Genomic DNA, 26,662 nt, shown 5'->3' on the forward strand with positions numbered 1-26,662 from the left:
ACGCAGCACAAATGCACTTACCCCTCAGCTTCGGTTATTGCAATATCCGAATCTAAGGACTAAACAAAGAACAAAGGACAAAAAATGTGGGCGCGACCCACGAAGATACTTAACTAAGGACGTCTTCTTACACCGACAGAGGCCCGTCTATCGTCTCGCCTTACCATACATCATCAAAGAAAGGGCCAAGGCAGGGCAGCAGTCAGGGCAGCAGTCTTCAGTAGCCGTCAGCAAGGAGTAACCACGCTGCAAAAGACTTTCGGACCACTTCGACATACAGGGGTCGCTTAACGTGGCTCGCGATTCCTCCAGAATTTTCTTGCGGGGTTCCTCACGACCTTCAGGCAGAACCACTACCACTGAAGCCGCCCCACGTTGGGCGCCATTTGAAGAACCAGAACCTTATGGGCCTGGCGGTGCAGGGTACGCCTTAATCTTCGGGGTTCTCCTGCTCAGCTTCACAGAGACACGGGACACTCTGTCAGGCGTAAAAGATCGGATTTATTTTAGCTGCAGCTAGTACAGTTATCCCAGAAGTACACCAGGTAGGTTCTCAGGAGACTGCCACTTCACTCTGTGGCGCACAGTCTTTTATAGTATATAGGTAACATATACATTAACCAAGAACACACCTAAAACATACAGAGAGAGCCAGTAAGAAAAGTCAGAAAATAGACCAGAACCAATAGGAAGAGTTTGAAAACAATGTATCATGTGACTCGGGAAAACCTCTCCTCCAACTGTGTTTGTCACCCCTCCCCTCAGGTTAATGTTTTAAAGGATTTGTAACTGACTTGCAGATGGCGAGACACCTTTGTATGTTTTGGAGGACAGTCGAGAAACGAGAGAATACGAGCAGAGGACAGCGAAGGCCAGACGATAAGATAAAGACAGAAAAGAATAGTGTGAACCAACAGATAGTTGAGACAGGGATTAAGGAAACCAGACCAGGATTAGTGTACTCGGCCAGTCCAAACACCAGCTTCGTAAACAGAGGCAGAAGGTTCATTTCGACACAATGTTGCAGAAAAAGCAGAAATGCAGAAATGACTTCGTTCGCCGTGTTGCCTGAGTGAGGGCAACATAAAATGGCGGTGGAGCACAAAATGGCGGGTCGATTCAATCACGATCAAAAATCGAAGTTCCTCAATGCGGGTGCTTCATCCACCAGCTCGTCAGCTCAATGACTCACGGGAGAACTATTAACCAGGAACAGGGGTGGGAGCACACCGCTTCACCTCCCAGCAAAGTTTGCCCCTGGCATTGTGGTAAATGCAGTTTCGGTCACTCTCTTGCTTCAAGAGTGTTCAAGTGTTTCGCCACAGTTGGCGCAGATAGTGCTGATCTCTAGACACGTGTTTCTGGTTCTTTAACCGTCATCATTAGAGATTACAGTCTTTCAAATTTGGGGTATGCTGAGTAGGCTGCCAACATCTTTCTCAGATCAGGTACCTCTCACAGGCATGCGGGTGCTTCATCCAGGAGCTTGTCAGCTCAATGACTCACGGGAGTACTATTAAACAGGAACAGGGGTGGGAGCACACCGCTTCACCTCCCAGCAAGGTTCGCACCATGGCATTTTGGTGAATGCAGTTTCAGTTACTTGCTTGCTTCAAGAGTGTTTGAGTGTTTTGCCACAGTTGGCACAGATAGTGCTGATCTCTAGACATGTGTTTCTGGTTCTTTACCTGTCATCAGTAGAGATTACAGTCTTTCAAGTGTGGAGTTTGCTGAGAAGGCTGCGTACATCTTTCTCAGGTCAGGTACCTCTCACAGGCATGCGGGTGCTTCATCCATGAGCTTGTCAGCTCAATGACTCACAGGAGTACTATTAAACAGGAACAGGGGTGGGAACACAGCTTCACCTCCCAGCAAGGTTCGCACCCTGCCATTTTGATAAATGCAGTTTCAGTTACTTGCTTGCTTTAAGAGTGTTCAAGTGTTTCGCCACAGTTGGCGCAGATTGGGCCCGATTCACAGAACTAACTTAAGACAAAATCCTAAACTTACTACTTTTGGTATTCACAGAAGGCATTTATTAGTAGTAAAGTTAGGATTTTGTCTTAAGTCTGTCTTAAATCTGTCTTAAGTCTGTCTTAAGTCTGCCTTATGTCTGTCTTAAATCTGTCCTAAGTTTGTCTTAAGTCTGTCTTAAGTCTGTCTTAAGTCTGTCTTAAGTCTGTCCTAAGTTTGTCTTAAGTTTGTCTTAAGACTGTCTTTAGACTGTCTTAAGTCTGTCTTAAGTCTGTCTTAAGTCTGTCTTAAGTCAAACTTAAGACAAAATCCAAACTTTGCAACTACTAAATGCCTTCTGTGAATACCAAAAGTAATAGGACAGATTTAAGACAGACTTAAGACACACTTAAGACAAACTTAGGACAGACTTAAGACAGGCTTAAGACAGACTTAAGACAAACTTAAGACAGACTTAAGACAACTTAAGACAAACTTAGGACAGACTTAAGACAAACTTAAGAAAGACTTTAGACAAACTTAAGACAAACTTAGGACAGACTTAAGACAGACTTAAGACAAAATTCTTACTTTACTACTACTAAATGCATTCTGTGAATACCAAAAGTAGTAAGTTTAGGATTTTGTCTTAAGTTAGTTTTGTGAATCGGGCCCATTGTGCTGATCTCTAGACACATGTTTCTGGTTCTTTAACCGTCATCAGTAGAGATTACAGTTTTTCAAATGTGGGGTTTGCTGAGTAGGTTGCCAACATCTTTCTCAGGTCAGGTACCTCTCACAGGCATGCAGGTGCTTCATCCACGAGCTCGTCAGCTCAATGACTCACAGAAGTGCTATTAAACAGGAAAAGGGGTGGGAGCACACCGCTTCACCTCCCAGCAAGGTTCGCCCCTGGCATTGGGGTAAATGCAGTTTCAGTTACTTACTTGCTTCAAGAGTGTTCGAGTGTTTCACCACAGTTGGAGCAGATAGTGCTGATCTCTAAACACGTGTTTGTGGGTCTTTAACTGTCATCAGTAGAGATTACAGTCTTTCAAATGTGGAGTTTGCTGAGTAGGCTGCGTACATCTTTCAAAGGTCAGGTAACTCTCACAGGCATGCGGGTGCTTCATCCGCGAGCTTGACAGCTCAATTACTCACGGGACTACTATTAAACAGGAACAGGGGTGTGAGCACACCACTTCACCTCCCAGCAAGGTCCGCACCCTGGAATTTTGGTAAATGCAGATTCAGTTACTTGCTTGCTTTAAGAGTGTTCGAGTGTTTCACCACAGTTGGCGCAGATAGTGCTGATCTCTAGACACATGTTTCTGGTTCTTTAACCGTCATCAGTAGAGATTACAGTTTTTCAAATGTGGGGTTTAATGAGTAGGCTGCCAACATCTTTCTCAGGTCAGGTACATCTCACACGCATGCGGGTGCTTCAAAACACGAGCTCCTCAGCTCAATGACTCACAGGAGTACTTTTAAACAGGAACAGGGGTGGAAGCACACCGCTGCACCTCCCAGCAAGGTTCGCCCCTGGCATTGTGGTAAATGCAGTTTCAGTTACTTGCTTGCTTCAAGAGTGTTTGAGTGTTTCGCAACAGTTGGCGCAGATAGTGCTGATCTCTAGACACGTGTTTCTGGTTCTTTAACCATCATCAGTCGAGATTACAGTCTTTGAAATTGGGGGTTTGCTGAGTAGGCTGCCAACATCTTTCTCAGGTCAAGTACCTCTGACAGGCATGCGGGTGCTTCATCCATGAGCTCGTCAGCTCGATGACTCACTGGAGAATTATTAAACAGGGGTGGAAGCACACCGCTTCACCTCCTAGGAAGGTTCACCCCTGGCATTGTGATAAATGCAGTTTCGGTTACTTGCCTGCTTCAAGAGTGTTCGAGTGTTTCGCCACAGTTGGCGCAGATAGTGCTGATCACTACACATGTGTTTCTGGTTCTTTAACTGCCATCAGTAGAGATTACAGTCTTTAAAATAATGGGGTTTACTGAGTAGGCTGCCAACATCTTTCTCAGGTCTGGTACCTCTCACAGGCATGCGGGTGTTTCATTCACGAGCTCGTCAGCTCAATGACTCACGAGAGTAGTATTAAACAGGAACAGGGGTGGGAGCACACCGCTTCACCTCCCAGCAAGGTTCGCCCCTGGCATTGTGGTAAATGCAGTTTCGGTTACTTGCTTGCTTCAAGTGTGTTCGAGTGTTTCGCAACAGTTGACGCAGATAGTGCTGATCTCTAGACACGTGTTTCTGGTTCTTGAACCGTCATCAGTAGATATTACAGTCTTTTAAATTTGGGGTTTGCTGAGTAGGCTGCCAACATATTTCTTAGGTCAGGTACCTCTCACAGGCATGCGGGTGCTTCATCCACCAGCTCGTCAGCTCAATGACTCACGGGAGAACTATTAAACAGGAACAGGGGTGGGAGCACACCGCTTCACCTCCCAGCAAAGTTCGCCCCTGGCATTGTGGTAAATGCAGTTTCGGTGACTTGCTTGCTTCAAGAGTGTTCAAGTGTTTCGCCACAGTTGGCGCAGATAGTGCTGATCTCTAGACACGTGTTTCTGGTTCTTTAACCGTCATCATTAGAGATTACAGTCTTTCAAATTTGGGGTATGCTGAGTAGGCTGCCAACATCTTTCTCAGATCAGGTACCTCTCACAGGCATGCGGGTGCTTCATCCAGGAACTTGTCAGCTCAATGACTCACGGGAGTACTATTAAACAGGAACAGGGGTGGGACCACACCGCTTCAGGTCCCAGCAAGGTTTGCACCGTGGCATTTTGGTGAATGCAGTTTCAGTTACTTGCTTGCTTCAAGAGTGTTTGAGTGTTTTGCCACAGTTGGCGCAGATAGTGCTGATCTCTAGACATGTGTTTCTGGTTCTTTAACTGTCATCAGTAGAGATGACAGTCTTTCAAATGTGGAGTTTGCTGAGAAGGCTGCGTACATCTTTCTCAGGTCAGGTACCTCTCACAGGCATGTGGGTGCTTCATCCATGAGCTTGTCAGCTCAATGACTCACAGGAGTACTATTAAACAGGAACATGGGTGGGAGCACACCACTTCACCTCCCAGCAAGGTTCGCACCCTGGCATTTTGGTAAATGCAGTTTCAGTTACTTGCTTGCTTTAAGAGAGTTCGAGTGTTTCCCCACAGTTGGCACACATAGTGCTGATCTCTAGACACATGTTTCTGGTTCTTTACCCGTCATCAGTAGAGATTACAGTTTTTCAAATGTGGGGTTTGCTGAGTAGGCTGCCAACATTTTTCTCAGGTAAGGTACCTCTCACAGGCATGCGGGTGCTTCATACACGAGCTCCTCAGCTCAATGACTCACAGGAGTACTTTTAAACAGGAACAGGGGTGGGAGAACACCGCTTCACCTCCCAGCAAGGTTAGCCCCTGGCATTGTGGTAAATGCAGTTTCAGTTACTTGCTTGCTTCAAGAGTGTTTGAGTGTTTCGCCACAGTTGGCGCAGATAGTGCTGATCTCTAGACACGTGTTTCTGGTTCTTTAACCGTCATCAGTAGGGATTACAGTCTTTGAAATCTGGGGTTTGCTGAATAGGCTGCCAACATCTTTATCAGATCAGGTACCTCTCACAGGCTTGCGGGTGCTTCATCCACGAGCTCGTCAGCTTAATGACTCACAGGAGTACTATTAAACAGGAAAAGGGGTGGGAGCACACCGCTTCACCTCCCAGCAAGGTTCGCCCCTGGCATTGTGGTAAATGCAGTTTCAGTTACTTGCTTGCTTCAAGAGTGTTCGAGTGTTTTGCCACAGTTGGCGAAGATAGTGCTGATCTCTAGTCAAGTGGTTCTGGTTCTTTAACCGTCATCAGTAGAGATTACAATCTTGGAAATTTGGGGTTCGATGACTAGGCTGCCAACATCTTTCTCAGGTCAGGTACCTCTCACAGGCATGCGGGTGCTTCATCCACCAGCTCGTCAGCTCAATGACTCACGGGAGAACTATTAAACAGGAACAGGGGTGGGAGCACACCGCTTCACCTCCCAGCAAGTTTCGCCCCTGGCATTGTGGTAAATGCAGTTTCAGTTACTTGCTTGCTTCAAGAGTGTTTGTGTGTTTCGCCACAGTTGACGCAGATAGTGCTGCTTTCTAGACACGTATTTCTGGTTCTTTAACCATCATCAGTAGAGATTACAGTCTTTGAAATTTGGGGTTTGCTGATTAGGCTGCCAACATTTTTCTCAGGTCAGGTACCTCTCACAGGCATGCAGGTGCTTCATCCACGAGCTCGTCAGCTCAATGACTCACAGGACTACTATTAAACAGGAACAGGGGTGGGAGCACACCGCTTCACCTACCAGCAAGGTTCGCCCCTGGCATTGTGGTAAATGCAGTTTCAGTTACTTGCTTGCTTCAAGAGTGTTCGAGTGTTTCACCACAGTTGGCGCCAATAGTGCTAATCTCTAGACACTTGGTTCTGGTTCTTTAACCGTCATCAGTAGAGATTACAGTCTTTCAAATGTGGAGTTCGCTAAGCAGGCTGCCAACGTTCTTTTTCAGGTCAAGTACCTCTCACAGGCATGTGGGTGCTTCATCCATGAGCTCGTCAGCTCAATGACTCACGGGAGAACTATTAAACAGGAACAGGGGTGGGAGTCCACCTCTTCACCTCCCAGCAAGGTTCGCCGGTGGCATTGTGGTAAATGCAGTTTCGGTTACTTGCTTGCTTCAAGAGTGTTCGAGTGTTTCGCCACAGTTGGCGCAGATAGTGCTGATCAGTAGACGCGTGTTTCTGGTTCTTTAACCGCCATCAGTAGAGATTACAGTCTTTAAAATGTGGGGTTTACTGAGTAGGCTGCCAACATCATTCTCAGGTCTGGTACCTCTCACAGGCATGCAGGTGCTTCATCCACGAGCTCGTCAGCTCAATGACTCATGAAAGTACTATTAAACAGGAACAGGGCTTGGAGCACACCGCTTCACCTCCCAGCAAGGTTCGCCTCTGGCATTGTGGTAAATGCAGTTTCGGTTACTTGCTTTGCTTCAAGTGTGTTCGATTGTTTCGCCACAGTTGGCGCAGATAGTGCTGATCTCTAGACACGTGTTTCTGGTTCTTTAACCGTCATCAGTAGAGATTACAGAATTTCAAATTTGGGGTATGCTTATTAGGCTGCCAACATCTTTCTCAGATCAGGTACCTCTCACAGGCATGCGGGAGCTTCATCCATGAGTTTGGCAGCTCAATGACTCACGGGAGTACTATTAAACAGGACAGGGGTGGGAGCACGCTGCTTCACCTCCCAGCAAGAATCGCCCCTGGCATTGTGGTAAATGCATTTTCGGTTACTTGCTTGCTTCAAGTGTGTTGGATTGTTTCGCCACAGTTGGCGCTTATAGTGCTGATCTCTAGACACGTGTTCCTGGTTCTTTAACCGTCATCAGTAGAGATTACAGTCTTTGAAATTTGGGGTTTGCTGAGTAGGCTGCCAACATCTTTCTCAGGTCAGGTACCTCTCACAGGCATGCGGGTGCTTCATCCACCAGCTCGTCAGCTCAATGACTCACAGGAGAACTATTAAACAGGAACAGGGGTGGGAGCACACCGCTTCACCTCCCAGCAAAGTTCGCCCCGGCATTGTGGTAAATGCAGTTTCGGTCACTTGCTTGCTTCAAGAGTGTTCAAGTGTTTCGCCACAGTTGGCGCATATAGTGCTGATCTCTAGACACGTGTTTCTGGTTCTTTAACCGTCGTCAGTAGAGATTACAGTCTTTCAAATTTGGGGAATGCTGAGGCTGCCAACATCTTTCTCAGATCAGGTACCTCTCACAGGCATGCGGGCGTTTCATCCACGAGCTTGTCAGCTCAATGACTCACGGGAGTACTATTAAACAGGAACAGGGGTGGGAGCACACCGCTTCACCTCCCAGCAAGGTTCGCCCCTGGCATTGTGGTAAATGCAGTTTCTGTTACTTGCTTGCTTCAAGAGTGTTTGAGTGTTTCGCCACAGTTGGCGCAGATAGTGCTGATCTCTAGACACGTGTTTCTGGTTCTTTAACCGTCATCAGTAGAGATTACAGTCTTTGAAATCTGGGGTTTGCTGAGTAGGCTGCCAACATCTTTATCAGATCAGGTTCCTCTCACAGGCTTGCAGGTGCTTCATCCACGAGCTCGTCAGCTTAATGACTCACAGGAGTACTATTAAACAGGAAAAGGGGTGGGAGCACACCGCTTCACCTCCCAGCAAGGTTCGCCACTGGCATTGCGCTAAATGCAGTTTCAGTTAGTTGCTTGCTTCAAGAGTGTTCGAGTGTTTTGCCACAGTTGGCGAAGATAGTGCTGATCTCTAGACAAGTGGTTCTGGTTCTTTAACCGTCATCAGTAGAGATTACAATCTTGGAAATTTGGAGTTCGATGAGTAGGCTGCCAACATCTTTCTCAGGTCAGGTACCTCTCACAGGCATGCGGGTGCTTCATCCACCAGCTCGTCAGCTCAATGACTCACGGGAGAACTATTAAACAGGAACAGGGGTGGGAGGACGCCGCTTCACCTCCCAGCAAGTTTCGCCCCTGGCATTGTGGTAAATGCAGTTTCAGTTACTTGCTTGCTTCAAGAGTGTTCGAGTGTTTCGCCACAGTTGACGCAGATAGTGCTAATTTCTAGACACGTGTTTCTGGTTCTTTAACCATCATCAGTAGAGATTACAGTCTTTGAAATTTGGGGTTTGCTGATTAGGCTACCAACATTTTTCTCAGGTCAGGTACCTCTCACAGGCATGCAGGTGCTTCATCCACGAGCTTGTCAGCTCAATGACTCACGGGACTACTATTAAACAGGAACAGGGGTGGGAGCACACCGCTTCACCTCCCAGCAAGGTTCTCCCCAGGCATTGTGGTAAATGCAGTTTTGGTTATTTGCTTGCTTCAAGAGTGTTCGAGTGTTTCGCCACAGTTGGTGCAGATAGTGCTGATCTCTAGACACGTCTTTCTGGTTCTTTAACCATCATCAGTAGATATTACAGTCTTTTAAATTTGGGGTTTGCTGAGTAGGCTGCCAACATCTTTCTCAGGTCAGGTACCTCTCACAGGCATGCGGGTGCTTCATCCATGAGCTCGTCAGCTCAATGACTCACTGGAGAACTATTAAACAGGAAAAAAGGTGGGAGCACACCGCTTCACCTGCCAGGAAGGTTCATCCCTGGTATTGTAGTAAATGCAGTTTCAGTTACTTGCTTGCTTCAAGAGTGTTCGAGTGTTTCACCACAGTTGGCGCAGATAGTCCTGATCTCAAGACATGTGTTTCTGGTTCTTTAACCGTCATCAGTAGAGATTACAATCTTGGAAATTTGGGGTTCGATGAGTAGGCTGCCAACATCTTTCTCAGGTCAGGTACCTCTCACAGGCATGCGGGTGCTTCATCCACGAGCTCGTCAGCTCAATGACTAATAAGAGTACTATTAAACAGGAACAGGGGTGGGAGCACACCGCTTCACCTCCCAGCAATGTTCGCCCCTGGCAATGTGGTAAATGCAGTTTAGGTTACTTGCTTGCTTCAAGTGTGTTCGATTGTTTCGCCACAGTTTTCGCAGATGGTGCTGATACCTAGACACGTGTTTCTGGTTCTTTAACTGTCATCAGTAGATATTACAGTGTTTGAAATCTGGGGTTTGCTGAGTAGGCTGCCAACATCTTTCTCAGGTCAGGTAACTCTCAGAGGCATGCGGGTGCTTCATCCACCAGCTCGTCAGCTCAATGACTCACAGGAGTACTATTAAACAGGAAAAGTGCTGAGAGCACACCGCTTCACCTCCCAGCAAGGTTCGCCCCCGGCCTTGTGGTAAATGCAGTTTCAGTTACTTGCTTGCTTCAAGAGTGTTTGAGTATTTTGCCACAGTTGGCGCAGATAGTGCTGATCTCTAGACATGTGTTTCTGGTTCTTTAACTGTCATCAGTACAGATGACAGTCTTTCAAATGTGGAGTTTTCTGAGAAGGCTGCGTACATCTTTCTCAGGTCAGGTACCTCTCACTGGCATGCGGGTGCTTCATCCATGAGCTTGTCAGCTCAATGACTCATGGGAGTACTATTAAACAGGAAAAGGGGTGGGAGCACACTGCTTCACCTCTTAGCAAGGTTCGCCCCTGTAATTTTGGTAAATGCAGTTTCAGTTACTTGCTTGCTTTAAGAGTGTTCAAGTGTTTCTCCACAGTTGGCGCAGATAGTGCTGATATCTAGACACGTGTTTCTGGTTCTTTAACCCGCCATCAGTAGAAGATTACAGTTTTTCAAATATAGGGTTTGCTGAGTAGGTTGCCAACATCTTTCTAAGGTCAGGTACCTCTCACAGGCATGCGGGTGCTTCATACATGAGCTCGTCAGCTCAATGACTCAAGGGAGTACTTTTAAACAGGAACAGGGGTGGGAGCACACCGCTTCACCTCCCAGCAAGGTTCGCCGGTGGCATTGTGGTAAATGCAGTTTCGGTTACTTGCTTGCTTCAAGAGTATTCGAGTGTTTCGTCACAGTTGGCGCAGATAGTGCTGATCACTGGACGCGTGTTTCTGGTTCTTTAACCGCCATCAGTAGAGATTACAGTCTTTAAAATGTGGGGTTTACTGAGTAGGCTGCCAACATCTTTCTCAGGTCTGGTACCTCTCACAGGCATGCGGGCGCTTCATCCACGAACTTGTCAGCTCAATGACTAACGGGAGTAGTATTAAACAGGAACAGGGGTGGGAGCACACCGTTTCACCTCCCAGCAAGGTTCGCCCCTGGCATTGTGGTAAATGCAGTTTCGGTTACTTGCATGCTTCAAGAGTGTTTGAGTGTTTCGCCACAGTTGGAGCAGATAGTGCTGATCTCTAGACACGTGTTATTGGTTCTTTAACCGTCATCAGTAGAGATTACAGTCTTTGAAATTTGGGGTTTGCTGAGTAGGCTGCCAACATCTTTCTCAGATCAGGTACCTCTCACAGGCATGCGGGCGCTTCATCCACGAGCTTGTCAGCTCAATGACTAACGGGAGTACTATTAAACAGGAACAGGGGTGGGAGCACACCGCTTCACCTCCCAGCAAGAATCGCCCCTGGCATTGTGGTAAATGCATTTTCGGTTACTTGCTTGCTTCAAGTGTGTTGGATTGTTTCGCCACAGTTGGAGCAGATAGTGCTGATCTCTAGACACGTGTTTCTGGTTCTTTAACCGTCATCAGTAGAGATTACAGTCTTTGAAATTTGGGGTTTGCTGAGTAGGCTGCCAACATCTTTCTCAGGTCAGGTACCTCTCACAGGCATGCGGGTGCTTCATCCACCAGCTCGTCAGCTCAATGACTCACAGGAGAACTATTAAACAGGAACAGGGCTGGGAGCACACCGCTTCACCTCCCAGCAAAGTTCGCCCCTGGCATTGTGGTAAATGCAGTTTCGGTCACTTGCTTGCTTCAAGAGTGTTCAAGTGTTTCGCCACAGTTGGTGCATATAGTGCTGATCTCTAGACACGTGTTTCTGGTTCTTTAACCATCATCAGTAGAGATTACAGTCTTTGAAATTTGGGGTTTGCTGATTAGGCTACCAACATTTTTCTCAGGTCAGGTACCTCTCACAGGCATGCAGGTGCTTCATCCACGAGCTCGTCAGCTAAATGACTCACGGGACTACTATTAAACAGGAACAGGGGTGGGAGCACACCGCTTCACCTCCCAGCAAGGTTCTCCCCAGGCAGTGTGGTAAATGCAGTTTTGGTTATTTGCTTGCTTCAAGAGTGTTCGAGTGTTTCGCCACAGTTGGTGCAGATAGTGCTGATCTCTAGACACGTCTTTCTGGTTCTTTAACCATCATCAGTAGATATTACAGTCTTTTAAATTTGGGGTTTGCTGAGTAGGCTGCCAACATCTTTCTCAGGTCAGGTACCTCTCACAGGCATGCGGGTGCTTCATCCATGAGCTCGTCAGCTCAATGACTCACTGGAGAACTATTAAACAGGAAAAAAGGTGGGAGCACACCGCTTCACCTGCCAGGAAGGTTCATCCCTGGTATTGTAGTAAATGCAGTTTCGGTTACTTGCTTGCTTCAAGAGTGTTCGAGTGTTTCACCACAGTTGGCGCAGATAGTGCTGATCTCAAGACACGTGTTTCTGGTTCTTCAACCGTCATCAGTAGAGATTACAATCTTGGAAATTTGGGGTTCGATGAGTAGGCTGCCAACATCTTTCTCAGGTCAGGTACCTCTCACAGGCATGCGGGTGCTTCATCCACGAGCTCGTCAGCTCAATGACTAATAAGAGTGCTATTAAACAGGAACAGGGGTGGGAGCACACCGCTTCACCTCCCAGCAATGTTCGCCCCTGGCAATGTGGTAAATGCAGTTTAGGTTACTTGCTTGCTTCAAGTGTGTTCGATTGTTTCGCCACAGTTTTCACAGATGGTGCTGATACCTAGACACGTGTTTCTGGTTCTTTAACTGTCATCAGTAGATATTAGAGTCTTTGAAATCTGGGGTTTGCTGAGTAGGCTGCCAACATCTTTCTCAGGTCAGGTAACTCTCAGAGGCATGCGGGTGCTTCATCCACCAGCTCGTCAGCTCAATGACTCACAGGAGTACTATTAAACAGGAAAAGTGCTGAGAGCACACCGCTTCACCTCCCAGCAAGGTTCGCCCCTGGCCTTGTGGTAAATGCAGTTTCAGTTACTTGCTTGCTTCAAGAGTGTTTGAGTATTTTGCCACAGTTGGCGCAGATAGTGCTGATCTCTAGACATGTGTTTCTGGTTCTTTCACTGTCATCAGTACAGATGACAGTCTTTCAAATGTGGAGTTTTCTGAGAAGGCTGCGTACATCTTTCTCAGGTCAGGTACCTCTCACTGGCATGCGGGTGCTTCATCCATGAGCTTGTCAGCTCAATGACTCATGGGAGTACTATTAAACAGGAAAAGGGGTGGGAGCACACTGCTTCACCTCTTAGCAACGTTCGCCCCTGTAATTTTGGTAAATGCAGTTTCAGTTACTTGCTTGCTTTAAGAGTGTTCAAGTGTTTCTCCACAGTTGGCGCAGATAGTGCTGATATCTAGACACGTGTTTCTGGTTCTTTAACCCGCCATCAGTAGAAGATTACAGTTTTTCAAATATAGGGTTTGCTGAGTAGGTTGCCAACATCTTTCTAAGGTCAGGTACCTCTCACAGGCATGCGGGTGCTTCATACACAAGCTCGTCAGCTCAATGACTCAAGGGAGTACTTTTAAACAGGAACAGGGGTGGGAGCACACCGCTTCACCTCCCAGCAAGGTTCGCCGGTGGCATTGTGGTAAATGCAGTTTCGGTTACTTGCTTGCTTCAAGAGTATTCGAGTGTTTCGTCACAGTTGGCGCAGATAGTGCTGATCACTAGACGCGTGTTTCTGGTTCTTTAACCGCCATCAGTAGAGATTACAGTCTTTAAAATGTGGGGTTTACTGAGTAGGCTGCCAACATCTTTCTCAGGTCTGGTACCTCTCACAGGCATGCGGGCGCTTCATCCACGAGCTTGTCAGCTCAATGACTAACGGGAGTAGTATTAAACAGGAACAGGGGTGGGAGCACACCGTTTCACCTCCCAGCAAGGTTCGCCCCTGGCATTGTGGTAAATGCAGTTTCGGTTACTTGCATGCTTCAAGAGTGTTTGAGTGTTTCGCCACAGTTGGAGCAGATAGTGCTGATCTCTAGACACGTGTTATTGGTTCTTTAACCGTCATCAGTAGAGATTACAGTCTTTGAAATTTGGGGTTTGCTGAGTAGGCTGCCAACATCTTTCTCAGATCAGGTACCTCTCACAGGCATGCGGGCGCTTCATCCACGAGCTTGTCAGCTCAATGACTAACGGGAGTACTATTAAACAGGAACAGGGGTGGGAGCACACCGCTTCACCTCCCAGCAAGAATCGCCCCTGGCATTGTGGTAAATGCATTTTCGGTTACTTGCTTGCTTCAAGTGTGTTGGATTGTTTCGCCACAGTTGGAGCAGATAGTGCTGATCTCTAGACACGTGTTTCTGGTTCTTTAACCGTCATCAGTAGAGATTACAGTCTTTGAAATTTGGGGTTTGCTGAGTAGGCTGCCAACATCTTTCTCAGGTCAGGTACCTCTCACAGGCATGCGGGTGCTTCATCCACCAGCTCGTCAGCTCAATGACTCACAGGAGAACTATTAAACAGGAACAGGGCTGGGAGCACACCGCTTCACCTCCCAGCAAAGTTCGCCCCTGGCATTGTGGTAAATGCAGTTTCGGTCACTTGCTTGCTTCAAGAGTGTTCAAGTGTTTCGCCACAGTTGGTGCATATAGTGCTGATCTCTAGACACGTGTTTCTGGTTCTTTAACCATCATCAGTAGAGATTACAGTCTTTGAAATTTGGGGTTTGCTGATTAGGCTACCAACATTTTTCTCAGGTCAGGTACCTCTCACAGGCATGCAGGTGCTTCATCCACGAGCTCGTCAGCTAAATGACTCACGGGACTACTATTAAACAGGAACAGGGGTGGGAGCACACCGCTTCACCTCCCAGCAAGGTTCTCCCCAGGCAGTGTGGTAAATGCAGTTTTGGTTATTTGCTTGCTTCAAGAGTGTTCGAGTGTTTCGCCACAGTTGGTGCAGATAGTGCTGATCTCTAGACACGTCTTTCTGGTTCTTTAACCATCATCAGTAGATATTACAGTCTTTTAAATTTGGGGTTTGCTGAGTAGGCTGCCAACATCTTTCTCAGGTCAGGTACCTCTCACAGGCATGCGGGTGCTTCATCCATGAGCTCGTCAGCTCAATGACTCACTGGAGAACTATTAAACAGGAAAAAAGGTGGGAGCACACCGCTTCACCTGCCAGGAAGGTTCATCCCTGGTATTGTAGTAAATGCAGTTTCGGTTACTTGCTTTCTTCAAGAGTGTTCGAGTGTTTCACCACAGTTGGCGCAGATAGTGCTGATCTCAAGACACGTGTTTCTGGTTCTTCAACCGTCATCAGTAGAGATTACAATCTTGGAAATTTGGGGTTCGATGAGTAGGCTGCCAACATCTTTCTCAGGTCAGGTACCTCTCACAGGCATGCGGGTGCTTCATCCACGAGCTCGTCAGCTCAATGACTAATAAGAGTGCTATTAAACAGGAACAGGGGTGGGAGCACACCGCTTCACCTCCCAGCAATGTTCGCCCCTGGCAATGTGGTAAATGCAGTTTAGGTTACTTGCTTGCTTCAAGTGTGTTCGATTGTTTCGCCACAGTTTTCACAGATGGTGCTGATACCTAGACACGTGTTTCTGGTTCTTTAACTGTCATCAGTAGATATTAGAGTCTTTGAAATCTGGGGTTTGCTGAGTAGGCTGCCAACATCTTTCTCAGGTCAGGTAACTCTCAGAGGCATGCGGGTGCTTCATCCACCAGCTCGTCAGCTCAATGACTCACAGGAGTACTATTAAACAGGAAAAGTGCTGAGAGCACACCGCTTCACCTCCCAGCAAGGTTCGCCCCTGGCCTTGTGGTAAATGCAGTTTCAGTTACTTGCTTGCTTCAAGAGTGTTTGAGTATTTTGCCACAGTTGGCGCAGATAGTGCTGATCTCTAGACATGTGTTTCTGGTTCTTTAACTGTCATCAGTACAGATGACAGTCTTTCAAATGTGGAGTTTTCTGAGAAGGCTGCGTACATCTTTCTCAGGTCAGGTACCTCTCACTGGCATGCGGGTGCTTCATCCATGAGCTTGTCAGCTCAATGACTCATGGGAGTACTATTAAACAGGAAAAGGGGTGGGAGCACACTGCTTCACCTCTTAGCAAGGTTCGCCCCTGTAATTTTGGTAAATGCAGTTTCAGTTACTTGCTTGCTTTAAGAGTGTTCAAGTGTTTCTCCACAGTTGGCGCAGATAGTGCTGATATCTAGACACGTGTTTCTGGTTCTTTAACCCGCCATCAGTAGAAGATTACAGTTTTTCAAATATAGGGTTTGCTGAGTAGGTTGCCAACATCTTTCTAAGGTCAGGTACCTCTCACAGGCATGCGGGTGCTTCATACACAAGCTCGTCAGATCAATGACTCAAGGGAGTACTTTTAAACAGGAACAGGGGTGGGAGCACACCGCTTCACCTCCCAGCAAGGTTCGCCGGTGGCATTGTGGTAAATGCAGTTTCGGTTACTTGCTTGCTTCAAGAGTATTCGAGTGTTTCGTCACAGTTGGCGCAGATAGTGCTGATCACTAGACGCGTGTTTCTGGTTCTTTAACCGCCATCAGTAGAGATTACAGTCTTTAAAATGTGGGGTTTACTGAGTAGGCTGCCAACATCTTTCTCAGGTCTGGTACCTCTCACAGGCATGCGGGCGCTTCATCCACGAGCTTGTCAGCTCAATGACTAACGGGAGTAGTATTAAACAGGAACAGGGGTGGGAGCACACCGTTTCACCTCCCAGCAAGGTTCGCCCCTGGCATTGTGGTAAATGCAGTTTCGGTTACTTGCATGCTTCAAGAGTGTTTGAGTGTTTCGCCACAGTTGGAGCAGATAGTGCTGATCTCTAGACACGTGTTATTGGTTCTTTAACCGTCATCAGTAGAGATTACAGTCTTTGAAATTTGGGGTTTGCTGAGTAGGCTGCCAACATCTTTCTCAGATCAGGTACCTCTCACAGGCATGCGGGCGCTTCATCCACGAGCTTGTCAGCTCAATGACTAACGGGAGTACTATTAAACAGGAACAGGGGTGGGAGCACACCGCTTCACCTCCCAGCAAGAATCGCCCCTGGCTTTGTGGTAAATGCATTTTCGGTTACTTGCTTGCTTCAAGTGTGTTGGATTGTTTCGCCACAGTTGGAGCAGATAGTGCTGATCTCTAGACACGTGTTTCTGGTTCTTTAACCGTCATCAGTAGAGATTACAGTCTTTGAAATTTTGGGTTTGCTGAGTAGGCTGCGAACATCTTTCTCAGGTCAGGTACCTCTCACAGGCATGCGGGTGCTTCATCCACCAGCTCGTCAGCTCAATGACTCACAGGAGAACTATTAAACAGGAACAGGGCTGGGAGCACACCGCTTCACCTCCCAGCAAAGTTCGCCCCTGGCATTGTGGTAAATGCAGTTTCGGTCACTTGCTTGCTTCAAGAGTGTTCAAGTGTTTCGCCACAGTTGGTGCATATAGTGCTGATCTCTAGACACGTGTTTCTGGTTCTTTAACCGTCATCAGTAGAGATTACAGTCTTTCAAATTTGGGGTATGCTGAGTAGGCTGCCAACATCTTTATCAGATCAGGTACCTCTCACAGGCATGCGGGCGCTTCATCCACGAGCTTGTCAGCTCAATGACTAACGGGAGTTGTATTAAACAGGAACAGGGGTGGGAGCACACCGCTTCACCTCCCAGCAAGGTTCGCCCCTGGCATTGTGGTAAATGCAGTTTCGGTTACTTGCTTGCTTCAAGAGTGTTCGAGTGTTTCGCCACAGTTGGCGCAGATAGTGCTGATCTCCAGACACGTGTTTCTAGTTCTTTAACCGTCATCAGTAGAGATTACAGTCTTTGAAACCTGGGGTTTGCTAAATAGGCTGCCAACATCTTTATCAGATCAGGTACCTCTCACAGGCTTGAGGGTGCTTCATCCACGAGCTCGTCAGCTTAATGACTCACAGGAGTACTATCAAACAGGAAAAGGGGTGGGAGCACACCGCTTCACCTCCCAGCAAGGTTCGCCCCTGGCATTGTGGTAAATGCAGTTTCAGTTACTTGCTTGCTTTAAGAGTGTTCGAGTGTTTTGCCACAGTTGGCGCAGATAGTGCTGATCTCTAGACACGTGTTTCTAGTTCTTTAACCGTCATCAGTAAAGATTCCAGTCTTTGAAACCTGGGGTTTGCTAAATAGGCTGCCAACATCTTTATCAGATCAGGTACCTCTCACAGGCTTGAGGGTGCTTCATCCACGAGCTCGTCAGCTTAATGACTCACAGGAGTACTATCAAACAGGAAAAGGGGTGGGAGCACACCGCTTCACCTCCCAGCAAGGTTCGCCCCTGGCATTGTGGTAAATGCAGTTTCAGTTACTTGCTTGCTTTAAGAGTGTTCGAGTGTTTTGCCACAGTTGGCGAAGATAGTGCTGATCTCTAGACAAGTGGTTCTGGTTCTTTAACCGTCATCAGTAGAGATTACAGTCTTGGAAATTTGGGGTTTGATGAGTAGGCTGCCAACATCTTTCTCAGGTCAGGTACCTCTCACAGGCATGCGGGTGCTTCATTCACGAGCTCCTCAGCTCAATGACTCACAGGAGTACTTTTAAACAGGAACAGGGGTGGGAGCACACCGCTGCACCTCCCAGCAAGGTTCGCCCCTGGCAATGTGGTATATGCAGTTTCGGTTACTTGCTTGCTTCAAGTCTGTTCGATTGTTTAGCCACAGTTGGCGCAGATAGTGCTGATCTCCAGACATGTGTTTCTGGTTTTTTAACCGTCATCTGTAGAGATTACAGTCTTTCAAATATGGGGTTTGCTGAGTAGGCTGCCAACATCTTTCTCAGGTCTGGTACCTCTCACAGGCATGCGGGTGCTTCATCCACCAGCTCGTCAGATCAATGACTCACGGGATAACTATTAAACCGGAACAGGGGTGGGAGGACGCCGCTTCATCTCCCAGCAAGTTTCGCCCCTGGCATTGTGGTAAATGCAGTTTCAGTTACTTGCTTCAAGAGTGTTCGAGTGTTTCGCCACAGTTGACGAAGATAGTGCTGATCTCTAGACACGTGTTTCTGGTTCTTTAACCGTCATCATTAGAGATTACAGTCTTTCAAATTTGGGGTATGCTGAGTAGGCTGCCAACATCTTTCTCAGATCAGGTACCTCTCACAGGCATGCGGGTGCTTCATCCAGGAGCTTGTCAGCTCAATGACTCACGGGAGTACTATTAAACAGGAACAGGGGTGGGAGCACACCGCTTCACCTCCCAGCAAGGTTCGCACCGTGGTATTTTGGTGAATGCAGTTTCAGTTACTTGCTTGCTTCAAGAGTGTTTGAGTGTTTTGCCACAGTTGGCGCAGATAGTGCTGATCTCTAGACACGTGTTTCTAGTTCTTTAACCGTCATCAGTAAAGATTCCAGTCTTTGAAACCTGGGGTTTGCTAAATAGGCTGCCAACATCTTTATCAGATCAGGTACCTCTCACAGGCTTGAGGGTGCTTCATCCACGAGCTCGTCAGCTTAATGACTCACAGGAGTACTATCAAACAGGAAAAGGGGTGGGAGCACACCGCTTCACCTCCCAGCAAGGTTCGCCCCTGGCATTGTGGTAAATGCAGTTTCAGTTACTTGCTTGCTTTAAGAGTGTTCGAGTGTTTTGCCACAGTTGGCGAAGATAGTGCTGATCTCTAGACAAGTGGTTCTGGTTCTTTAACCGTCATCAGTAGAGATTACAGTCTTGGAAATTTGGGGTTTGATGAGTAGGCTGCCAACATCTTTCTCAGGTCAGGTACCTCTCACAGGCATGCGGGTGCTTCATTCACGAGCTCCTCAGCTCAATGACTCACAGGAGTACTTTTAAACAGGAACAGGGGTGGGAGCACACCGCTGCACCTCCCAGCAAGGTTCGCCCCTGGCAATGTGGTATATGCAGTTTCGGTTACTTGCTTGCTTCAAGTCTGTTCGGTTGTTTAGCCACAGTTGGCGCAGATAGTGCTGATCTCCAGACATGTGTTTCTGGTTTTTTAACCGTCATCTGTAGAGATTACAGTCTTTCAAATATGGGGTTTGCTGAGTAGGCTGCCAACATCTTTCTCAGGTCTGGTACCTCTCACAGGCATGCGGGTGCTTCATCCACCAGCTCGTCAGATCAATGACTCACGGGAGAACTATTAAACAGAAACAGGGGTGGGAGGACGCCGCTTCATCTCCCAGCAAGTTTCGCCCCTGGCATTGTGGTAAATGCAGTTTCAGTTACTTGCTTGCTTCAAGAGTGTTCGAGTGTTTCGCCACAGTTGACGAAGATAGTGCTGATCTCTAGACACGTGTTTCTGGTTCTTTAACCGTCATCATTAGACATTACAGTCTTTCAAATTTGGGGTATGCTGAGTAGGCTGCCAACATCTTTCTCAGATCAGGTACCTCTCACAGGCATGCGGGTGCTTCATCCAGGAGCTTGTCAGCTCAATGACTCACGGGAGTACTATTAAACAGGAACAGGGGTGGGAGCACACCGCTTCACCTCCCAGCAAGGTTCGCACCGTGGTATTTTGGTGAATGCAGTTTCAGTTACTTGCTTGCTTCAAGAGTGTTTGAGTGTTTTGCCACAGTTGGCGCAGATAGTGCTGATCTCTAGACATGTGTTTCTGGTTCTTTAACTGTCATCAGTAGAGATGACAGTCTTTCAAATGTGGAGTTTGCTGAGAAGGCTGCGTACATCTTTCTCAGGTCAGGTACCTCTCACAGGCATGTGGGTGCTTCATCCATGAGCTTGTCAGCTCAATGACTCACAGGAGTACTATTAAACAGGAACATGGGTGGGAGCACACCACTTCACCTCCCAGCAAGGTTCGCACCCTGGCATTTTTGTAAATGCAGTTTCAGTTACTTGCTTGCTTTAAGAGAGTTCGAGTGTTTCCCCACAGTTGGCACACATAGTGCTGATCTCTAGACACATGTTTCTGGTTCTTTAACCGTCATCAGTAGAGATTACAGTTTTTCAAATGTGGGGTTTGCTGAGTAGGCTGCCAACATTTTTCTCAGGTCAGGTACATCTCACAGGCATGCGGGTGCTTCATATACGAGCTCCTCAGCTCAATGACTCACAGGAGTACTTTTAAACAGGAACAGGGGTGGGAGAACACCGCTTCACCTCCCAGCAAGGTTAGCCCCTGGCATTAGGGTAAATGCAGTTTTAGTTACTTGCTTGCTTCAAGAGTGTTTGAGTGTTTCGCCACAGTTGGCGCAGATAGTGCTGATCTCTAGACACGTGTTTCTGGTTCTTTAACCGTCATCAGTAGGGATTACAGTCTTTGAAATCTGGGGTTTGCTGAATAGGCTGCCAACATCTTTATCAGATCAGGTACCTCTCACAGGCTTGCGGGTGCTTCATCCACGAGCTCGTCAGCTTAATGACTCACAGGAGTACTATTAAACAGGAAAAGGGGTGGGAGCACACCGCTTCACCTCCCAGCAAGGTTCGCCCCTGGCATTGTGGTAAATGCAGTTTCAGTTACTTGCTTGCTTCAAGAGTGTTCGAGTGTTTTGCCACAGTTGGCGAAGATAGTGCTGATCTCTAGTCAAGTGGTTCTGGTTCTTTAACCGTCATCAGTAGAGATTACAATCTTGGAAATTTGGGGTTCGATGAGTAGGCTGCCAACATCTTTCTCAGGTCAGGTACCTCTCACAGGCATGCGGGTGCTTCATCCACCAGCTCGTCAGCTCAATGACTCACGGGAGAACTATTAAACAGGAACAGGGGTGGGAGGACGCCACTTCACCTCCCAGCAAGTTTCGCCCCTGGCATTGTGGTAAATGCAGTTTCAGTTACTTGCTTGCTTCAAGAGTGTTTGAGTGTTTCGCCACAGTTGACGCAGATAGTGCTGATTTCTAGACACGTGTTTCTGGTTCCTTAACCATCATCAGTAGAGATTACAGTCTTTGAAATTTGCGGTTTGCTGATTAGGCTGCCAACATTTTTCTCAGGTCAGGTACCTCTCACAGGCATGCAGGTGCTTCATCCACGAGCCTGTCAGCTCAATGACTCACGGGACTACTATTAAACAGGAACAGGGGTGGGAGCACACCGCTTCACCTACCAGCAAGGTTCGCCCCTGGCATTGTGGTAAATGCAGTTTCAGATACTTGCTTGCTTCAAGAGTGTTCGAGTGTTTCACCACAGTTGGCGCCGATAGTGCTAATCTCTAGACACGTGGTTCTGGTTCTTTAACCGTCATCAGTAGAGATTACAGTCTTTCAAATGTGGAGTTCGCTAAGCAGGCTGCCAACATCTTTTTCAGGTCAAGTACCTCTCACAGGCATGTGGGTGCTTCATCCATGAGCTCGTCAGCTCAATGACTCACGGGAGAACTATTAAACAGGAACAGGGGTGGGAGTCCACCTCTTCACCTCCCAGCAAGGTTCGCCGGTGGCATTGTGGTAAATGCAGTTTCGGTTACTTGCTTGCTTCAACAGTGTTCGAGTGTTTTGCCACAGTTGGCGCAGATAGTGCTGATCAGTAGATGCTTGTTTCTGGTTCTTTAACCGCCATCAGTGGAGATTACAGTCTTTAAAATGTGGGGTTTACTGAGTAGGCTGCCAACATCTTTCTCAGGTCTGGTACCTCTCATAGGCATGCAGGTGCTTCATCCACGAGCTCGTCAGCTCAATGACTCATGAAAGTACTATTAAACAGGAACAGGGCTTGGAGCACACCGCTTCACCTCCCAGCAAGGTTCGCCCCTGGCATTGTGGTAAATGCAGTTTCGGTTACTTGCTTGCTTCAAGTGTGTTCGATTGTTTCGCCACAGTTGGCGCAGATAGTGCTGATCTCTAGACACGTGTTTCTGGTTCTTTAACCGTCATCAGTAGAGATTACAGAATTTCAAATTTGGGGTATGCTTATTAGGCTGCCAACATCTTTCTCAGATCAGGTACCTCTCACAGGCATGCGGGAGCTTCATCCATGAGCTTGGCAGCTCAATGACTCACGGGAGTACTATTAAACAGGACAGGGGTGGGAGCACGCTGCTTCACCTCCCAGCAAGAATCGCCCCTGGCATTGTGGTAAATGCATTTTCGGTTACTTGCTTGCTTCAAGTGTGTTGGATTGTTTCGCCACAGTTGGCGCTTATAGTGCTGATCTCTAGACACGTGTTTCTGGTTCTTTAACCGTCATCAGTAGAGATTACAGTCTTTGAAATTTGGGGTTTGCTGAGTAGGCTGCCAACATCTTTCTCAGGTCAGGTACCTCTCACAGGCATGCGGGTGCTTCATCCACCAGCTCGTCAGCTCAATGACTCACAGGAGAACTATTAAACAGGAACAGGGGTGGGAGCACACCGCTTCACCTCCCAGCAAAGTTCGCCCCTGGCATTGTGGTAAATGCAGTTTCGGTCACTTGCTTGCTTCAAGAGTGTTCAAGTGTTTCGCCACAGTTGGCGCATATAGTGCTGATCTCTAGACACGTGTTTCTGGTTCTTTAACCGTCGTCAGTAGAGATTACAGTCTTTCAAATTTGGGGTATGGTGAGGCTGCCAACATCTTTCTCAGATCAGGTACCTCTCACAGGCATGCGGGCGTTTCATCCACGAGCTTGTCAGCTCAATGACTCACGGGAGTACTATTAAACAGGAACAGGGGTGGGAGCACACCGCTTCACCTCCCAGCAAGGTTCGCCCCTGGCATTGTGGTAAATGCAGTTTTGGTTACTTGCTTGCTTCAAGAGTGTTTGAGTGTTTCGCCACAGTTGGCGCAGATAGTGCTGATCTCTAGACATGTGTTTCTGGTTCTTTAACCGTCATCAGTAGAGATTACAGTCTTTGAAATCTGGGGTTTGCTGAGTAGGCTGCCAACATCTTTATCAGATCAGGTTCCTCTCACAGGCTTGCGGGTGCTTCATCCACGAGCTCGTCAGCTTAATGACTCACAGTAGTACTATTAAACAGGAAAAGGGGTGGGAGCACACCGCTTCACCTCCCAGCAAGGTTCGCCACTGGCATTGCGGTAAATGCAGTTTCAGTTAGTTGCTTGCTTCAAGAGTGTTCGAGTGTTTTGCCACAGTTGGCGAAGATAGTGCTGATCTCTAGACAAGTGGTTCTGGTTCTTTAACCGTCATCAGTAGAGATTACAATCTTGGAAATTTGGAGTTCGATGAGTAGGCTGCCAACATCTTTCTTAGGTCAGGTACCTCTCACAGGCATGCGGGTGCTTCATCCACCAGCTCGTCAGCTCAATGACTCACGGGAGAACTATTAAACAGGAACAGGGGTGGGAGGACGCCGCTTCACCTCTCAGCAACTTTCGCCCCTGGCATTGTGGTAAATGCAGTTTCAGTTACTTGCTTGCTTCAAGAGTGTTCGAGTGTTTCGCCACAGTTGACGCAGATAGTGCTAATTTCTAGACACGTGTTTCTGGTTCTTTAACCATCATCAGTAGAGATTACAGTCTTTGAAATTTGGGGTTTGCTGATTAGGCTACCAACATTTTTCTCAGGTCAGGTACCTCTCACAGGCATGCAGGTGCTTCATCCACGAGCTCGTCAGCTCAATGACTCACGGGATTACTATTAAACAGGAACAGGGGTGGGAGCACACCGCTTCACCTCCCAGCAAGGTTCTCCCCAGGCATTGTGGTAAATGCAGTTTTGGTTATTTGCTTGCTTCAAGAGTGTTCGAGTGTTTCGCCACAGTTGGTGCAGATAGTGCTGATCTCTAGACACGTCTTTCTGGTTCTTTAACCATCATCAGTAGATATTAGAGTCTTTTAAATTTGGGGTTTGCTGAGTAGGCTGCCAACATCTTTCTCAGGTCAGGTACCTCTCACAGGCATGCGGGTGCTTCATCCATGAGCTCGTCAGCTCAATGACTCACTGGAGAACTATTAAACAGGAAAAAAGGTGGGAGCACACCGCTTCACCTGCCAGGAAGGTTCATCCCTGGTATTGTAGTAAATGCAGTTTCGGTTACTTGCTTGCTTCAAGAGTGTTCGAGTGTTTCACCACAGTTGGCGCAGATAGTGCTGATCTCAAGACACGTGTTTCTGGTTCTTTAACCGTCATCAGTAGAGATTACAATCTTGGAAATTTGGGGTTCGATGAGTAGGCTGCCAACATCTTTCTCAGGTCAGGTACCTCTCACAGGCATGCGGGTGCTTCATCCACGAGCTCGTCAGCTCAATGACTAATGAGAGTACTATTAAACAGGAACAGGGGTGGGAGCACACCGCTTCACCTCCCAGCAATGTTCGCCCCTGGCAATGTGGTAAATGCAGTTTAGGTTACTTGCTTGCTTCAAGTGTGTTTGATTGTTTCGCCACAGTTTTCGCAGATGGTGCTGATACCTAGACACGTGTTTCTGGTTCTTTAACTGTCATCAGTAGAGATTACAGTCTTTGAAATCTGGGGTTTGCTGAGTAGGCTGCCAACATCTTTCTCAGGTCAGGTAACTCTCAGAGGCATGCGGGTGCTTCATCCACCAGCTCGTCAGCTCAATGACTCACAGGAGTACTATTAAACAGGAAAAGTGCTGAGAGCACACCGCTTCACCTCCCAGCAAGGTTCGCCCCCGGCCTTGTGGTAAATGCAGTTTCAGTTACTTGCTTGCTTCAAGAGTGTTTGAGTATTTTGCCACAGTTGGCGCAGATAGTGCTGATCTCTAGACATGCGTTTCTGGTTCTTTAACTGTCATCAGTACAGATGACAGTCTTTTAAATGTGGAGTTTGCTGAGAAGGCTGCGTACATCTTTCTCAGGTCAGGTACCTCTCACTGGCATGCGGGTGCTTCATCCATGAGCTTGTCAGCTCAATGACTCATGGGAGTACTATTAAACAGGAAAAGGGTTGGGAGCACACTGCCTCACCTCTTAGCAAGGTTCGCCCCTGTAATTTTGGTAAATGCAGTTTCAGTTACTTGCTTGCTTTAAGAGTGTTCAAGTGTTTCTCCACAGTTGGCGCAGATAGTGCTGATATCTAGACACGTGTTTCTGGTTCTTTAACCGCCATCAGTAGAAGATTACAGTTTTTCAAATATAGGGTTTGCTGAGTAGGTTGCCAACATCTTTCTCAGGTCAGGTACCTCTCACAGGCATGCGGGTGCTTCATACACGAGCTCGTCAGCTCAATGACTCAAGGGAGTACTTTTAAACAGGAACAGGGGTGGGAGCACACCGCTTCACCTCCCAGCAAGGTTCGCCGGTGGCATTGTGGTAAATGCAGTTTCGGTTACTTGCTTGCTTCAAGAGTGTTCGAGTGTTTCGTCACAGTTGGCGCAGATAGTGCTGATCACTAGACGCGTGCTTCTGGTTCTTTAACCGCCATCAGTAGAGATTACAGTCTTTAAAATGTGGGGTTTACTGAGTAGGCTGCCAACATCTTTCTCAGGTCTGGTACCTCTCACAGGCATGCGGGCGCTTCATCCACGAGCTTGTCAGCTCAATGACTAACAGGAGTAGTATTAAACAGGAACAGGGGTGGGAGCACATCGTTTCACCTCCCAGCAAGGTTCGCCCCTGGCATTGTGGTAAATGCAGTTTCGGTTACTTGCTTGCTTCAAGTGTGTTGGATTGTTTCGCCACAGTTGGAGCAGATAGTGCTGATCTCTAGACACGTGTTTCTGGTTCTTTAACCGTCATCAGTAGAGATTACAGTCTTTGAAATTTGGGGTTTGCTGAGTAGGCTGCCAACATCTTTCTCAGGTCAGGTACCTCTCACAGGCATGCGGGTGCTTCATCCACCAGCTCGTCAGCTCAATGACTCACAGGAGAACTATTAAACAGGAACAGGGGTGGGAGCACACCGCTTCACCTCCCAGCAAAGTTCGCCCCTGGCATTGTGGTAAATGCAGTTTCGGTCACTTGCTTGCTTCAAGAGTGTTCAAGTGTTTCGCCACAGTTGGCGCATAGAGTGCTGATCTCTAGACACGTGTTTCTGGTTCTTTAACCGTCATCAGTAGAGATTACAGTCTTTCAAATTAGGGGTATGCTGAGTAGGCTGCCAACATCTTTATCAGATCAGGTACCTCTCACAGGCATGCGGGCGCTTCATCCACGAGCTTGTCAGCTCAATGACTAAC

Source organism: Triturus cristatus, chromosome 8, assembly GCF_964204655.1.
Source record: "Triturus cristatus chromosome 8, aTriCri1.1, whole genome shotgun sequence".
NCBI classification, from domain to species: Eukaryota; Metazoa; Chordata; class Amphibia; order Caudata; family Salamandridae; genus Triturus; species Triturus cristatus.